This window comes from Squalius cephalus, assembly GCF_949319135.1.
Source record: "Squalius cephalus genome assembly, chromosome: 24".
NCBI lineage: Eukaryota > Metazoa > Chordata > Actinopteri > Cypriniformes > Leuciscidae > Squalius > Squalius cephalus.
Genome location: NC_137145.1, coordinates 8,151,768 through 8,163,670, shown reverse-complemented (window position 1 = coordinate 8,163,670; position 11,903 = coordinate 8,151,768). Strand labels below are relative to the sequence as shown.

General features: G+C 38.3%; 1 pseudogene across 1 annotated transcript; it reads left to right on the top strand.

Moving 5' to 3' along the window:
* The first annotated feature begins 605 nt into the window (after positions 1–605).
* On the top strand, positions 606–10,316 carry LOC307152092 (collagenase 3-like; annotated as a pseudogene). The gene is made up of 13 exons (XR_013824116.1): positions 606–680; positions 840–1,078; positions 1,157–1,291; positions 1,416–1,456; positions 2,650–2,754; positions 4,945–5,121; positions 8,859–8,912; positions 9,055–9,216; positions 9,300–9,416; positions 9,516–9,643; positions 9,747–9,906; positions 10,010–10,113; positions 10,194–10,316. The product of XR_013824116.1 is annotated as a collagenase 3-like (transcript).
* Positions 10,317–11,903: the final 1,587 nt, after the last annotated feature.

The following is an 11,903-nucleotide window of genomic DNA, read 5'->3' as shown; positions in this document are numbered from 1 at the left end:
GCGGAAGTGTGACGCAACATCTAATCAGTAATTTGTGGCCCAACGCCCCGGATAACATACAAGCTGCTTACGAGGACCCAGTGGAAAAACTACTTTTCCTATTCAAAGGTATTTTCTCAATCAATCTGGGAATGCTGAAACCACAGTCACACTTACAATATCTGTTAAATCATGTCTGATGAAGGCCTTGACAATGGCCGAAATATCACACGGTTTTAATCAATTAAGTTGGATTGCTTCAAGAGTGAATGTTGCACTTTCTTCCAATTTACAATCCCTGTAAAATCCTCAGAAAAAAAACAAAAAAAACAAACTTATGGCCTGTATTTATTTATAGGTAAACAAGTCTGGGCTTTTAAAAGCAGCGTTGTTGAGCCGGACTATCCCAAGCCTCTCAGCAGCTTTGGTCTGCCACCATCTGTGACAAAAGTTAGTGCTGCCGTCCACGACAAAAACTCAGGAAAAACACTGCTCTTCTTTGACATATATTACTATAGGTGGGTCAAGTGCCGTATCATGAACAAAAGCCCTTAAGATTTGCTCCGAAAAGACATAAGACTTTCCCTTTTTTGGTAGCTATAATGAGATGATGAAGAAGATGGACAAAGAAAATCCCAAACGACTGGCTGATGGATTTCCAGCACTGACTGGAGAAGTTACAGGAGCCCATCTGATCGACGGTAGGTGTTTCTAACTTCCTTTTCTACAGATCTGTAACAATACAAAAGACTCACTGACTTCTAGTGTTCTTTTTTTTTCATATAGGACTAATAATTTTGTTGGTCATTACTCTTACATTACAATTCCTCCTATAATTCCATGTTTTTTTTTCTCTTTAGCATTACCTGAAGAGTTTTTACAATCTAACAGATGTAAAAACTGTCTTTCAATGAAGTGCCAGTCCACTGACTGAGAAGATGAAAGAGATGCAGAAGTTTTTTGGAATCAAGGTCACTGGAACGTTGACCAAAGAAACACTGGAGGTGATGAAGAAGCCCCGCTGTGGAGTTCCAGATGTTGCTGCGTTCTCCACGTTTGGAGGCAGACCCAAATGGCAGACCAACAAGCTCACATACAAGTGTGTATATTAAATATCATTTCTTTTGGTGTCACAGAAAAAAGAGAAGCAGAAACTGACTGTGGTCCTTTTCCTCAGGATTGTGAACTACACCATTGACATGTCAGTAGCAGAGGTGGATGATTCCATCAAAAGAGCCCTGCAAGTGTGGGCAGACGTCACTCCTCTGAGATTCACCCGTATCTACAGAGGCACAGCTGTGGGAGCAATAACGTAAAGGCGGAACTAAAAAACGGGTACTGCATGTGAAGTGCAACACAATGGCGCCATTAAATTGCACTTGTAAAATCATTTATTGAATATATGTCTGTTTTAATTACTGTACACCAAATTGAAGAATCCAAATTCACTTGAATGTGTCATTTCAAATGGTTAAAGGTGCCATTGCATGGATTATTTTATTATTTTAGAATATTTCCTGGGGTGCCCTTATAGTGTTAGTATGTTTTTTTAGATCAAAATTTGTTATAATTTAGAAATAAAAGGCATTTTTCCTAGCCTGATTTTAGCCTCTGATTTGAACACTCTGTTTGAAGGGGCGTGTCTGCTGGGAGACTTCAGTGTAAACGCCCACTGCTGTGATTGGCTGCTGTGAGACTTCAGTGTAAGCCTGTTGATCACGTGAATGAAGATCTTATCATTGCAACGCAGTTTATGCACTCTCACTAATGATTTCACCAATGCAAACATGATGTACGTACAGTAAGAGCTTCGTTGTGCAGCGTAATATCGTCATTGATTTCATAGCGAGTTTTGGCAAGTGTCCAGATAAACTCGCACTGTGTGATTGACAGCTTGGGCGACTGTGGGATTGTTCTTTGATCGCTATCTGTATATTAATCACAGTTTAAGTAAGATTATTTTCACCCTACCAAGAGAAACGATGTGAAGTTGATCGTTTAGTCACTGGCTTGATTTACTGATGCATAAACAGTATTGAACAACTTTGAGAGAAAGATTATCTGTCTGAACTTGAACAATTACACATCAGACATTCACATAACCCACTGGTTCTTCAGAGGCTCGGATGAAGGAACAAATAAATAAAAAAGGTAAAAAAATACCTTTGTGTTCATTTGTACATCCAAACACTGAGCAATTGCCATGCTTCGCTCGTTTGCAAGCCATGATGTCTCTCGAAGAAAAATGATTCGGACGATGATTCGGCTTGAGTTCCGCCTGACCTTGAACATGGGCTGGCATATGCAAATTTTTGGAAGGGTACATATTAATGACTATTTTTCAGGGGTGTTTTTCAAAAACGAGATTTAAATAAGAAGGAGAATACAATGGTGTTTGAGACTTACTGTATGTCATGTCCATGTACTGAACTCTTGTTATTTAACTATGCCAAGATAAATTCAATTTCAAATTCTAGGGTACCTTTAAATAGCTTAAAATTCATGATTTAACAGCCATATATGAAGATAGATGCATCAGCAGGATTATTAATCGCATCAATATTTCTTTGAAGTATGTCTTATCTGAAGCCCATTCTTTGATTGATAAGAATTAAAAAAGAAGACCTAAATTCTTTATTAAACATTAAATGTAAAACATCTTTCCTACAGATCATGGCGATGCTTTCCCATTTGATGGACCACAAGGCATTTTGGCTCATGCTTTCGCTCCCTCATCTGGACTTGGTGGAGATGCACATTTCGATGATGATGAGTGTTAATGAAAAATTCATTGTTCTTGTGTTTATTCATTTAAACTTGTTGATTTCATTTAACTATGTGTAGTAGCATCTGACCATGTGCTTCTGTGAGGGTTTTCTAACAGATGAAGGCCTTTTGGCTTCTCAGGGACAAAGAACAGTGTGACCTGCTCAGGGGGGTAGAAAACCAGTCCAGGCCAGTTGAAGATAGGGGGTATCTTTTGGAAAGTTACAGAAAACTAAGTAGGTGTGGTCAAGATGTTAGAAACCTGTATAAAATGTCTCAGTTTTATTATGTTTGTAGGATTTTTGCTTACAAGCTGGGTGGCTGCGGCTCTGTAATGAATCCTCAGAGAATAAAGCCTGTTCTTCTTTATTACAATTTGCCTCTTGAATGTTTCTTACACCAGTTGATGCTGTTTTTTCAGTAAGGTTAAAAAATTGCTATTACAGCTGGTGTCAGAAGTTTGGGATCCTGTGCGGACGCTTCTTCTCCTGGCCCTGAGAACGGATTTGACGGGAAAGTGCACAACCTCGGCAGCACCAGGCGGCCGTCTCATACCTCGACGGTTTGAGATAGAAACTCAACAGATTACGGGAGAGAGAGCCAATACCGCATTCAGGGCCAGTGGAGGAAGCTCCCACCAGGACCATAAAGAATCCGCGGCGATTGCGGGAAAAACAGAGAAAAAGCATCTGGGTAAGACACGGCAAATTGTTTTATTGAAGTTTAAGTGTGATTTGATAATTGTGAGTGAACATGAACTATTCTGGCTGAGTGTCTGCCTTTGGTACGAGCGAGAGGTGATTCAGGGGAATCACAATTTTTTGGGGGTAAGGGAAAGAATTGATCTGAGGAATTCGGATCAGTTTCTACCTCACTTAGCTCGTTGGTGGACGGAAAGCCCACAGGTGATTCAGGGGAATCACAGATTCAGGGGAATCACAGTTATTGATTAATTAGTTTTACTCAAAAGCGCTAGTAACCCAAAAAAAAATTAATCGATTTAGGTGGACGGAAGAGCCACATCAAATCGATTTAGGTGGACGGAAGAGCCACGTCAAATCAGAAATAATCGAGCGCTGGAAAGTGCTTATAGGAAGTTTTTGAGTGAAACGTAATTACAAACCACCCGACCGATCTTGGGGTAAGGGAAAGATCGGGTCTGTCGAAGACGTTTGACAGACACTAAGACACGTGTCGAATAGTAAAATCCAGGAGGGGGGGACTCAGCCAAAATGGGATCATCAAACAGTAAAACAGATAATTTTTATACACCAATTTTCTGTCAAATGAGAAATAATTATGGTGGTAAATGTATGACTGACATACAGAAACTGATCAAATATCATGATTTCCCTGAAGCGGGAACGTTGAGTAAAATAAGACTGAATGTCGTGAAAGAGTCAGTGGAATAGAACGCAGGGAAACGGAGAGGCTGTTGTGTGTGTGTCAAGCATGTGTGTAAAACTGTGAACAGACAGTAGTTTGTTGAACTGAAGAAGGTAGGGAAAGATAGAATGTTTTTCCTGATGGAAATTATAAACAGAGAATTGTTGGATTGCAGATAAAAGAGAACAGATGCAGAAGGAACTAGCATGTAGGGGAAGATAGAGTTCATGGAACAATTTATGAACGCCTGTTAAGTCAAATTAAGTTAAAAGATGGTAGATAAAGTTTGATTTTAGAAGAGAAATGCAGTGTACCAGTCCTGAATGCCTCAGAGTCTCTCTCATTCAATGTCAGCTGTAAGCTGTTGTCTGAGCCTGTGCAAGGCACATTGTTTTAGTTGAAAACCATAGACATGGATGTTAAAGGAAATCATGCTACAATGCAGTTCAGATTTCATACATTTAAAGGGAAATTTGTAAATGTTTTAAAAGTAAAACTGAATGACTTTAAAGAAGTCTTAAACGATAGAAGTGACGTTTTTGACTAGTTTAATTCAGGGCCAGTAACTTTGTCTCATTTTTAGTCTCCACCATGCAGGGCCGATGGCTCCGGCCACAGATGTAACAGTACACTGAATGGACGTTGTGATAACTAAATTCACTGAGTGTAAGCTCAGTATTGCGATTTTGCTGATTTGAAGATGTTTAAAATATTTAAGTGATTAAATACTGTTGTTATTAACCTGTCTCCCTGTGTTAACACTATTAGGCAGTCCGAATGGCTCTGGTGACTCTTGAGTGTGCCTTTCCTAAGCTCCAGAACTGATTATGTTGAAGAAAATGGTCAAAGATTCTGTTATGGGGAAGAGCGGTTACCAGTGTGCACGAAGTGATATCACTCAAAGACGGGTAAGATTCTCTAGGGCCAGAGGTCAACCTAAGACAGAGGGTCACGCCAACACTGGGTATCTGCAGAATGGCGGTGTTTTATGTGAGTTGGGTATGAGAGTGGCGCTGATTGACTGAGTGGCCACCAGCATCAGCAGATCATTGAGAGGCCAGATGAGCTGTGAGGAGTTACGGCATGTCTGACCCAGAAAATGTGAGTTCCTCTATATACCACTTGCAAGAAACCGCATTCATTGTATGGCTTGTTTTTCATTATGACAAGTGTTTGAAACTATGCCAGGGGACAACACCCTGATGGAGATTAAAGATAAAGAGCTGATGGGAATGGGCTTTCAAGAGCCAGCTGAGACCGTGAGGTGATTGTCATTATTTGTTGTGGAGACAGTAACAAAACTTAATTTATGTCAGGAACATGATGATGGTTGCCTTATGGGCAAGGGGAAAAAATTATGGAAATGTTGATATTGAAATAATATGCCAATAAGATGGTTTTAACTCCTGAAGGTCGTTAGAGATGGTGGTGGCTAAAAGTGAAGACAGCTTTTGTAGATTCAAGAAAAGTCTGGATAAAGGTTAATGGTCAAAGGTTATTGAAATGAATTTATTATTAGATTTTGTCTAAATTACAGTCTTAGGAGGCTGTTGAAAAGATTATTTGTTTATAGTGAGAGAGACTGCTTGAGTGAAGGAACGGATGGTATTCTGTCAGTCTTTCTGTTATCGGCATGCTAAAGCAAGATGAAGCAAAATAATGATAATGAATCAAAACAACCCAGCTGACTTTTCTAAGAGAAAATGAATAATGAACAAACGGGCTTTGAAACTGGTAAAGAGACCATGTAAAATTAGGTAAAAGCTACAGGAAAATGAGAAGTTTAAAATCTTATTTAAAATTTAAAATATGCTTAGAGTTAAAATCAAAGATATGAATATGAGAATATGAGCGGTTCATAGTCAGGTATGTGTGTGTGTTGGATGGTGACAGCATTGTATGTTTTATGAGTGTTGATTCATGTTTGGTATGTGTTAGTTTAGGGGAGCTATTCTGTCCCTATAGTGTGTATATTGTGTCATTAACCTCTGGAACGAGAGTTTTATCATTACAGATGGGTTAAGGCAAATGACAAATTTGAAAGAAATTTGGTCATCAAGCTCTGTAGATTATTGTGAACAGAGAGAGAATGTTGTTTGACTGATACTGACCAAGTCTGTACACGACGACCTGACCTGATAGAAACAATTGATGACTTTGACATTGGAAAATGTTTGTAGATGACTGACTTAAGAGACCAAATAACAGGCCTGAAAAGCAGTGAGACTCAGGGCCGGTGCCCTTCAAATTATTAGATAAAAAGATGAGATTGTGGCTTATGTAATACTTTGTTTCAGAGAAAGATGTCTGGGGGAAATTTGGCTGAAGGACAACATTTGGGTTAGTGTTGAAAACTTTGTTTACCCAAACACCATTATGTTAAATTGATGCAAGAAGTTTAAGTGCATCATGCATCAAAAGGGATGGTAACAATTGCCATACCAAGGGGTTCAAATTTGATGAATGGAATTGCAGCAGGACGATAAATGTTGGGAGGACACTGCGTTTAACTGGGTAAAAGCCCTGTAAGAAGTCATTTTTCTCCGTAACAAAATTGCTGTCTGTAAGTGTGCAGATTCGGCAGCGAAGGACGCGGCAGCACAAAAGACAAAAGAAACTGTGTACTTTACTATCTGACAATAACCTCGACGTTGGTTTTCTTTACAGAGCATGCTGACTTTTGATACAGGGCAGACTGTGCCCAGTAAACTGGGTTATTATTGTGACAGAGAGGTGCCACACCTTGCGCAGCGCATAACTTAAAACTTTCCTTTTGCAGGATATCAGGATGGATTGTGTCGAACAGAACTGATTCTGTTCCAAATGTATAAATATTGTTTTGTTAACATGGGCAAAGTGGGTTGAGTGTTTTTTCCTTTCAGGGTTTTCAGTGCCATTCAGTGAGCAAAATTATCTGGTGACAATATGTTTCAGGCTGTTGATTCAACAGGTCACACCAAAAGGGACGACCGGCCAGACAAGCGGTCAATAACAAAATAGCTAGGGTCTGCATTCACAGGTGACAGCAGGCAGGAAATGGTTAATTCCAGTAGAGGTGCGGTCGGGATAAGGAAAAATCTTTTAATGATCAGAAAATGGTTGGAGAGGGTGACACCTGGGTCCACGCCTCTGACCTTAGACTACACCAACCAACCTCAGCAACCCCACGCGCCGACGCGAAGGACAGTGAGGGGTCAAGGACGTGCTAGTAACGTACCCTCCCTTGCCAACGATGGAAAGCCCATTGCAACGGTTCGTAAAGAGTCACCCTGGTGAAGACGGAATGTCCATGGGGCGAACGAGATGGTCAACACACCTGGAGGAGGATGTGGACCAACTAATGGTTTAAGTTTAGCAGAATAAATTGTTTTGTGATGATGTTGATGATTTTATTTGATTAAATCAAACTAGGGCTTAGTATTGATATAGATCTAATGATTTGATTGGTGTAAATGTTTTCAGGAAAAATATAAAATCTATTCAATGATGTGAAGTACGGTCATAAACAAAAAAAGACAGTCGGTCTGCAATGGAAAAGTAAGAGTTAATTTTCAACAACCAAAGTGGATTAATGGAAAGGGCTGAATGTAGGCTATAGGAGTTATGATTGTATGTGTTATTTTGACAATTTTGTTATCCATGGGTGAATACGAGTACTGGAATGTCTGTTCAGTTTATCCCAAGGATGGACAAAATTAGGCATACGGTGGAAGTAGCGGAAGCTACAGTAACGTGGTAAATTGGGGGGTGTTTTTTTTTTCATTTTTCGGATTTTCTTACTTTCTAAATTCTTTCTTTCTGAGGACGATGATAATGTATAAAGAGGGTTAAAAACAGTAGCCATCCGTGTTACGAGGTGGCATACAAGGACAGGGTTTGAATTGAGGGATATTTTTGTATCTACTTTTTCCTTTTTCTTTGTTTTCCTACTAAATATAACTACACTATTTCTTGTTTATATTGAGGTGACCGAGGGTCCGAACTATAGTTTTGGGGGTGCAATAACAGTGCTTGTTCACCTAGCCCGGCCTTATATAAACCTTTACTTGCTTGCTACAAAATTAAGGGCCTATCCTTACAAAAACAGCCTAAGCTTATTTCATTTTTAATCCTTTCTTTTCCTACAAGTTTAAAGAAGAGTGATCAGGTATACAAAAATCAAATATGAAGGAGTATAACTGTGATGTAAAGAAAAGCTTGAAGTGATTGTATTCTTGGGGATTCAATAGTAAAATGGGTTTAATTAATTTTAGAAAATAGAAATGAATTTTTATTATTTTATTGGTTATCAGAGAATGATAAACAGGGGGGAGATGTTAATGAAAAATTCATTGTTCTTGTGTTTATTCATTTTAACTTGTTGATTTCATTTAACTATGTGTAGTAGCATCTGACCATGTGCTTCTGTGAGGGTTTTCTAACAGATGAAGGCCTTTTGGCTTCTCAGGGACAAAGAACAGTGTGACCTGCTCAGGGGGGTAGAAAACCAGTCCAGGCCAGTTGAAGATAGGGGGTATCTTTTGGAAAGTTACAGAAAACTAAGTAGGTGTGGTCAAGATGTTAGAAACCTGTATAAAATGTCTCAGTTTTATTATGTTTGTAGGATTTTTGCTTACAAGCTGGGTGGCTGCGGCTCTGTAATGAATCCTCAGAGAATAAAGCCTGTTCTTCTTTATTACAATTTGCCTCTTGAATGTTTCTTACACCAGTTGATGCTGTTTTTTCAGTAAGGTTAAAAAATTGCTATTACAATGAGTTTTTCAGCTTCCGCTCATCAAGAGGTAAGTTTTGCTAGGTTTTTTTTTTTTTCTTTGATTTTAGTGATTGAAAAAGTGCAATGACTTCATTACCTTGGCACCCCTTAGATTTGTTTAAATGTGTTTTTAACTTGTACCTAATCTGTTCTACTTAAATTCTCTGCAGGTTATGTCCTGTTCTTGGTTGCTGCCCATGAATTTGGTCACTCTCTGGGTCTTGCACATTCCAACGTTCCTGGCGCTCTGATGTTTCCCACATACAGCTTCAGGGATCCGGGTCGTTTCTCTCTGCCCTCTGATGACATCAGAGGGATTCAGTCGCTCTATGGTAATAAGATCTTCAAGAGTACATCTATAATGTTTGTGTCAAACATATTCAGTCGTTTGTTTACTATGTGGTATTTCCTTCAGGCCCAAACAGAGACAGAACCCCCATCCAACCTGATCCAAAATTACAAACGGCTCCTAATGCTTGTGACCCTGACCTGATCTTTGATGCTGGGGAGAAACAATGTTCTTCAAGGACAGGTAATGCACAAAAACAAATAAAAAATTGTGGATTTTTATATAGACCTAAAATTTAAACCTAAAAGTTTAAATGAAATAACTTCATGTGTCTTCCTACAGCTTTTTCTGGCGTAGTTCTCGAAGCAGAGGTGTGGCGCAACTGATCAAGAGTTTCTGGCCCAACTCTCCGGACAATATAGATGCTGCTTACGAAAATCCAGTGCAAGGAAAAGTTATCTTTTTCAAAGGTATTTTCCCAAACAATCTGGGAATGCTTAAACCACAATCACACTTAAAATCTCTGTATCCATGCTCAGAAAACCTCTTAGCATAGCTGGTCTTTGTTTACAGGTAGACAAGTCTGGGCTTTTAATGGAAACAACGTTGAGCCGGGCTATCCCAAGCTTCTCAGCCGCTTTGGTCTGCCATTATCCGTAAGAAAAGTTAATGCTGCCGTCCACGACAAAAACTCAGGAAAAACACTTCTCTTCGTTGACAAGATGTACTACAGGTTGGTCAAGTGCCAAAGCATAAACAAAAACCCTTGGATTTTGCTCTGAAAAAACTATTGGAAAGAAACGGTTGGAATATTACATTTCTCTTTTTTGGGGTAGCTATGATGAGAGGACAAAGAAGATGGACACAGGGTATCCCAAACGACTGGCAGATGGATTTCCAGGGATGACCGGAGAGGTTACAGCAGCCCACCTGTCCAAAAGTAAGTGTTTTTAACCAATTTTCTACAAGCATTAAAGTACAATGATTAGACCTCATAAAGATAATGATTTTTTCTTCCAGGTTACATTTATCTCTACAGCGGGACAAAGATGTATATGTTCACATCCAACAGTAAGAGGCTTCTCCGTGTGCTGAGGAGCAATTACTTCCTGTCCTGTTAGTCAGGATTTAATTAAAAATGGAATGCAGCAGTTTATTTTAAAACTACACTGTAAAAAAAAAGTACAACCAACTTGGTCATTTCAAGTTAAATCACATTAAACTGACTTAAAAAGTTAGTTGAATCTTGTATTACTTATTTTTATTAGTTAAAGCAATGTAAAAACATATGTTGTTGTCATAACTTATTGATCATATATATTTTTTAACGTTGTATACCACTTTTATTTTAAAAGAAATGCATGTGCATAATCCATTGTTCATTGAATCTGTCTGTTGTTCAAATTTGTTATTGGACTCTAATATAGCTGTTAACTCATTTTAAAAGAATGTATATTTACAGAATCTAATGTTATTTTCAAATAAACTAAAGTGCCTAATTCAACTCAAGAAGAGTAGTATATGTGAGCATGTTCAGATTGGAAACAATAATTGTTTTTCCAGGTTAAATACTTTTGAATTTAATGTTCAGAGACGACTTACTGAGCAGACTCAGATTGTAAATCCAATATCAGTGATCGGCTTTGTAAAATCTTGAATATCAAACCATCTTAACTCTAAAAGGTCATACTTTTTGTCAAGGCATGTTGATGCTTGTTGAAGTTGATATATTATTAGGCGTTTCTGAGTATAGAGCTATGAGGGATAGATTAGTCTCGTCATCGCTATGTGTTTGTAGTTCAATAAAAACAAGTAGAATTTCTGTTAAAGGATCACTGGGACATATATGGACAAACTTCCTGTGGTTTAGGGTATAAGTAAGGGTGTTTTGGATACCTCTGTTAAACAGCCTCAGGGTTGTGTTTTTGCATTTGCGTCTTTCATTCGTCATTCATGTCAGGATTTAGAAAACTCGTATAGGCACTGCATGTGCCCTGAAGGGAATTCCAGTGGTTATGTAAAACTTCAATCAAAGCCTAAAAAAAAAAAAAGACCATCGCTTCTGTCCTGCCATTGTCTATAAAAATGTAATGCTTATTAAATTAAACATTTACTGGCCACAAGCTCTGCCCACTTTGAAAATAAATTTGTCTGGAGTGCATGATGTAAAAATAATGATTGGTATATACTTTGCAAATAACACATTATGAACTGTATTCACATTTAAATATTATAGCTGGACCTTTAAGTTAAGAAAAGTAATAAAAAATAAAAATACAAAAAACATCTGGGTATCTAAATGACATGTTTAACAAAAAGCAGCCCACTTTATCTGCATTCACTTTACCTGCATTCACTATATATATATATATATATATATACACGACTAGTAAATATTTGTATATTAGCCTACTAACATCAAAGTTTGTGGGACAGAAATACTCTCCACAGCAGGACACGACTCTTGAGATGAATTTGGTCAAATGTATTCATTCACCTTATCATTAAAGGCTGTGAGATGTCTTGGCTGACATTCTACATGACATTTTGGGATATCGCATAAAAACTCTGGATGGAAACGCCAAGACGTGCATACATTCTAAAAATGCGCATAAAAAAAATTGATGTGCTCACTTGAGGCAGATACATTTTTTATCGATAACATGAAGTGAGCATTACTGATCAAATCCCTCGATGCACAACACAACTGGTATAAAGCGACCTTGAGCT